Source organism: Octodon degus, unplaced genomic scaffold, assembly GCF_000260255.1.
Source record: "Octodon degus isolate 3935 unplaced genomic scaffold, OctDeg1.0 scaffold00001, whole genome shotgun sequence".
NCBI classification, from domain to species: Eukaryota; Metazoa; Chordata; class Mammalia; order Rodentia; family Octodontidae; genus Octodon; species Octodon degus.
In genome coordinates this window covers 30,656,010-30,662,682 of record NW_004524577.1, presented here as the reverse complement: position 1 = coordinate 30,662,682, position 6,673 = coordinate 30,656,010, and the positions used below count along the sequence as shown (strand labels likewise).

The 6,673-nt window shown below is 40.3% G+C and overlaps 1 pseudogene; it reads left to right on the top strand.

The window, feature by feature from the left end:
- The first annotated feature begins 4,381 nt into the window (after positions 1-4,381).
- LOC101582224 lies at positions 4,382-5,926 on the top strand (annotated as a pseudogene).
- The last annotated feature ends 747 nt before the right edge of the window (positions 5,927-6,673 follow it).

The following is a 6,673-nucleotide window of genomic DNA, read 5'->3' as shown; positions in this document are numbered from 1 at the left end:
TAAGAGGAAGGAAGAGTTTAGTGCTGTTAGCTCCTTTTTTCTTAAATTATGATCATTCTCTAGAGGTTAAAAGACACCTTGTCCTGTCAAGGAACACTGACATTTCCCAGTAACTTCTCTGAGAAGACAGATCAGGTACATAGTGGGGAATCAGTAAATTCATACTTGTTAAAAGACTTTATGGGGTCTTATTTCAGGGATGAGTAGGAAGAGAGGGTTGCTTGTGGGTTGACTGGTAAGTCTAGTAGGTAGGTGGTCTCTAAGTTTGTCTATTTATAGAGTATTCATAGAGAACCTAAGAAATCACAGATGACACATGCAATGTTGGAAGAATGTCTAAATTTGCATACAACCTTGTCAGACACATGAAAGTTAAACCTGTTATGTCTTTTATAAAAGAGCTGTAAGCATGGCTGCCAATATGAATGTTAGTTCTGTTTTCTTGGAAGACTTCCAGCTTGGTGGGACACAGTTTGTAACAAAAGGTGGAGAATTTCTCTATCAGAATAAAGGGTTCTTATGCTTGCGTGTATGCCCTCACCTCCATGAGTGTGTGATGCCTGTGCAGGGTTGGCCTGAAGAATCATTCAGTTCTCTAAGGGGCAGAAGCAGAAGAATTCGTGTTTACTCTCCTCTCAGCTGCTTAATTACAAGGGAAAGCATTAGTCCAAATTAAAACACTAACTTCACAAAAGCATTCAATCAAAATAACTCAACACCAAGAGCCACACTGTCTTAAATCTGGCAGAACTAAAGAGGGAAACTTTAATACAATATAAAGCCTACATACCATATGGGGAGCGTCAGACTTGTGAGACTCTCCATGAATATGCATGGCAACTAGTACTCTGATGCTCAGCGGAAGAACTGATATAAATTACAATGCTATATGCACCAGGCATGCTGTAAGAATTAAGATACATCCATTCAGCTTCTTCAGTGTTTTGCCTGCTTGCACTGAAAACTTCCTAAGGAGGTCATGAAAGAATACTTTTGTGAAGCTTCATCATATGTGCATATATGAATAAAAATACTTTGGAAACATTGGCAGGAGATTACTGGTTTAGAGGAGCAAGATGCTTAATGTCTTTCTCATTTCAAGGAGGACATACTGCTATTTACACGAGGACACACTGTAGAGTCCTGGCCACTCTGTCTCCTGGAAGCCATGTCCTCTTCATGGTCCCTGCTCCCTCAATCCTGCCTGCTGTCTGGAGGAGCAAGGGCTGGATGGCAGAAACCAGTTCTCCTTGTCCTTATCCACCCTTCAGTCTTGCCTTCCGAGCTGCTTCCCTTCGATGCTTTTGCCTGGCAAAATGCTAAAGGGTTTTTTGTTTTGTTTTTTTGGAGATAGGCTCTTGGTATGTAGTACAGGCTGGATTTGAACCCACTATGAATATTCCAGCCTGGCCTCGATTTTGCAGGAATCCTCCTGCCTGGGCCTCTCAAGTTCTGGGATTACAAGTGTATGCCTAAGTTTAAGGAGTGAGATAGACTCTAGTAGCCTCTGATTGAGTTGTACTGTAATATTTCTTATAGTATTTGAGGAAAATAAGACCTTTATTAGTCATACAGATCCTTTAAATTAATAAAGATTATGCTTTGTTGTTCCAACTCCCTTCTTGTCTTTGTTCTGTATCCTCTTGAGAAATGCTGGTAGCTATTTAAAAATTAACCAAAAATTACACATAGCCCACAAATCAAGTGTTGACAATCTGGGTGGAGTAATTGCTGGGGGAAGAAAAACAATTAAAAGAAGAGTCAAGGAGCAGCATCCCTACCGGGAAGGGAGAGAAGGTTATGCAAGTGGGCAGAGTGAGGCCGGTCCCTCCGATCGTGGCACCGGTGTTCAGAAGCTGCTGCCTTCGTGGGCAGCCTGCCAGCGCAGACACCATCTCCTTCACATGGAGTGGCGGCATTTGACTCATTCTAAATCACAGGCATCCCTGAATCTTATGCCCAGAGAGACCTTCTCCAGTGTGCTGCGGGAAGGCCAGATGGCCTTTTCGCTGCTAATCATTGGATCATGGGGCTCTCAAGAGCACGCTGAGGACTTTGGCGTTAGCTAATTAACGCAAGCGCTGAGTCAGAGGGAAGAATTAAGCAATCAACTCCTTTCTCTAATTCCTCTATGTTTTGTAAGTGTGCCCGTGATTAGCTTGGTCTAAAAGCCTCAAAATAGACTTAAAAAGTAACACTTTGTCTAAGCAAGGAATTATAGGAAAATTCCCATATAAACTTGGAAAGAGAATTTAAATGAGATTCCTAATTAGGGGAAGATAAATAAAACTAAATAGAGTGAAATCCGTGAGCAAAACTCTTTTTAGGCAGAAGAAAAGTTTACTTCTATCAATGGAGGTTATATAATTTTTTTGGTGTGTGTGTGTGTGTGTGTGTGTGTGTGTGTGTGTGTGCATGAGTGCGTGCGTGTGTGTTACCGGGGAATCAACCCAGGGCTTTCATGCTGATTTACATCCCCAGCACTTTTTATTATTTTGAAAGAAGATCTTGCTAAATTTCTCAGGCTGGGATTGAACTTGCAATCTTCTTGCCTCAGACTTGGAGATAGCCTGAGATTGTGCCATTTTGCCTGACAAAGTGATAAAGATTTAGTTTTCTTTTTTTGTTTTTGTTTTTGCTATGTAGTCCAGGGTGGATGTGAACTCACTATACAGTCCACTGGCCTCAAACTTGCAAGAATCCTCCTGCCTCCCCCTCCCAAGTGCTTGGATTCTGAGCATGAGCTTATGTTAAGAGTGAAGTAGAATACAGTAGCCTCTGATTGAGTTATATTGTAATATTTCATACAGTATTTGAGGAAAGTGAGACCTTTATCAGCCATGTAGATCCTTTAAGTAATGTAAAGATTGGTTTGTTGTGAAATGAAGTGTGTCATATAGAACTGTGTCTTTTCCTCCAGTCTTCCGTGTTTAATATCTCTATATTCACAGCATTTCATAGCAAAATCTTAAATGTATTTGCTGGGAAAAATGAATGAACAGTAGATGTAGGACGTGATTCTCTATAGTACAAGAGCTGCCTTATGTTCATTGCAAGGAAAGCTGTGGTGCATTTGTAAGTCTGTTTGATGAACAAATAACCTGCAACTAACATATAGAAGTGAATAAAACACAGAAATTCCTGCTGCCTGCTGGCTCATAGTCTCCTATTTTGAGTTAGCATGACCCCTTGCATTTGTGAAGATAATTGATATTGATATAATATTTCTTCTACTAGGATGTATTTCTCCTAATATGGTAGCAACATGATGGACACCCATCTCAGAAAATAGCAGTAGTTCTTTGGACACAACCTGAGTACACACATTTCCTGCATTTGCTTTGTGCCCTTGACCTGTTCCGATTGCACTACTTTATAGATTGCTTCAGTCCTAGAGCAATTTAGAGTGGCACTGGTTCTGGTTCCCAGGTCACTGTCCCTTGTATGTAGGGGAGACAATGGATTGAGGAGGGTGAGGCAATGGAGCTCTATGTCCACATGTCTCACTTCTGCTGGCCTGGAAAATGTTGATTGCGAAGAAGAAGATTTGCAATATCCAAACCTGGTTAAGTTGTGTATAACCAAACTAGCCTGTGTTTTATGAAGAGTTTTTCTTTGGTGCACAGAACAACTTTCTGACAAAATTCTCCCAAGGCTTTTCTCAAAGTGCTGAAGCTCTATATATGTTCTGTCCAGGGTGGTAATCCTTCATTTCTTCTTAATTTTAAAGAGAAAAAATTATAAAAAAAATTAAAAATAAAACAGAATTTCAAAAAGAAGGATGATAGGAATTCAATAGTTGTTGTCATATTGTGTATTGTCTTCAAAGTAGTTGTTCAGATCACCGGATATAAGCATCTAAAATCTGGGCGATACTTAAAATGTGTCTGGTGGATCTGAGCAAATGAATTTTCAAATTTTATTTTGTATTAGATAATTTAATCTTCAATTTAAATCTTGTGTTCAGTTTTGGAATACTAAATTTGTAATTCTGTGTTGGAAACTAAAAAAAGTGTTTGAAATAACTTGGTGTTATGTGAATCTTTTTTGTTGTTGTTGTTAAACTGCTAATTTTATAAAAACTAAAAACAGATGAAATATTTCCAATGAAAATTTAGCATCCAAATTAAGATATAGTGCAAGTGTGAAATATGTACCAGATTTTGAAACAATACAAAAATGTATAAAATCTCTTTTCTTAATGTGGCACAATTCTAAGAAAACTTTATATATGGACATTGAAATCTGATTTCATATAAACTTAAGTATCATGATATATTATTTAAAAAATTTCTAAGTTCAGGGGAGGGAGCACATGCATGAGTGAGTTGCTGGTGAAGAGGGGAGTCTGACGACTTGGAAATCTGAATACCACAGTAACATGGAGTGCGACCTCATTGAGCCTGACATTTGCAGTCGTTGGAAGATCTAGGTTATAAGGGTCCATTGTTGGAGGATGGTGCCCTGTCTCAGGCAGTCTCTGCTGGAGCCAGTTACCCAGAGTTTACCAAACTCTGTGTTTGGCTGGTATTCGAATTAAGGATGCTCTGCAAGCTAGAAGAAAATGTGCAATCAACTAACAGTCCAAGTGAATCTTAAGCATTCTGGCTTGAAGTGAGTGGGTTTCCAGGGAAGATGAACTGTCTGTATCTTTCACTGACATCTGGGGATGTGAGCAAGCACCTGCTTGTGCAGAACTGCCTCCTCTTGCTCACATACCTCAACTCAGAACTAGAAGCTGCCAGAATGCTCTGTGTGAAAGCTCCTTCAAAAAACCCTCAAAAATGAGGGGTTAGTAAGTTCTTTCAAAAGTTGAAAGGATTTTGTATTGCTCTAGGAATTTCCAAACCTCTAGCCAATATAACTCTGTTCTCATTCTTTAGAGGGACTGAAAAAATATTAAAGGAAACATTAGCAAAAGTTCCACCCAATCATGTAGGAAAGCCTTTACTGAAGAAGTCAATGGGACAAGCCCACTGGGAAAAGATAGAAGCAATTCACCAAGTCATAGCCAATGAATATGAAGTCCGGAGAAAGCTGCTAATAAAACGTTTGGATGTCACTGTACAGTCCTTTGGCTGGTCTCACAGAGCTAAAAGTCAGACAGAAAAGTTAGCCAAGTTCTACCAGCCCAGGCGGTCAGTCTTATCTCCCAAAAGTACTATTTCCATTGATCATCTCTTGGTTGCAAGACAAGACTTATTAAAGATCTTGTGGATGAGCAGTGGTTCTATAAGAGAAAAGATAACCTGGGCCATCAACAAGGTGTTGATGGGCAGGGTGCCCGACAGAGGTGGTAGACCTAATGAAATCGAACCTCTACCCTCAGAGAGGCTGCCATGGCAGAAAAGGCAAGATGTGCCCCAGAAGCAAGCAGGAGGTTGAGGAAGAGGGAAAGGTGGTTATGAACATTTCTTGTATGGAGCATGAGGAGCTCATGAACAAGGAGGATGGAGAAGTGGACGTGGTGGCTATGACCATGGAAGCCTAAGGGGAGGAAGACGAAGTAAGCATCAAGGAGGCTGGATGGATAGAGGGAGTGGAGGAGGAGGTGGCCACCAAGAGGGTGGTTATCATGATGCAGGTTTCCAGCCAGGTGGCTATCATGGTGGCCACAGTGGTGGCTATCAAGGCAGTGGTTATGGTGGTTTCCAAGCATCTTCATATACAGGAAGTGGATACCAGGGTGGTGGATACCAGCAGGACAATAGATACCAAAATGGTGGGCATCATGGTGATTGGGGTGGTGGTCATGGTAGGAGAGGTGGCCATGGAGGTCGGGTAGTCGTGGAGGCCAGGGAGGAGGATGGGGGGAAGGGGAGGCCAGACTTACCACCAGGGGAGTCAGTTAGAACAGCATTTCCAGCATGGAGGCTATCAGTATAATCATTCTGGATTTGGACAGGGAAGACATTATACTAGTTGAGGCTGCAGAACCTTATATTTTTCTAGAGCTCAAGTATTAGAACCTTCGTTTCAGAATCCTGAATCCAGCATCAGTTTGAATTTATGTATGACCATAGGTGGCAGACAGACTGCTGCTTGGCTTAAGTATCTGTAGGTCTTCCATCAGGTTTTTTTGTTTTGTTTTTTATGGAGTTACAAGATTCAGTTTATTTGAAAAGTACATACATCTCTACAATATATGAAAAACAATTAAAAGGTAGTTAAGATTGCCTTTAATTGACCAGTAGACTAATTCCACAGTCAGAACATGTACATTTTTTGAACAGTTTACTTGAATAAAGTAGTTTGAAAATGAGGATTTACCTAGACTTTTTTTAGATTTATTACTGGGAAATGCTTCTCATATTAGCAACCCATTTATGTATATTTTACATAAAGTGTTGAATGCCTGTGTTCTGAGCACAGTGCAGCCCTAGGTTGGCATTTTATTCAAAGAGGCGGTGCCACTTTTGCTTTATGATAGATAGGTTAGGTCAGTTCCTATTAAATGTGCTCTTGGGTACACAGTACATTCAGTGGCATTATTCTGTTGATGGAATACTGTAGCATATGTTCAAGTCTGTGTATCTTCAACACAGCCAAAATAAGACTAAAAGCAAATGTAAGTTGTTAACCTATAGTACACATAGGTGTTTAGTTAAGTATAACATAATCTCCTTGATCAGAAAATTTGGGACACTACTGAGTTACATGACGTTACAGTACA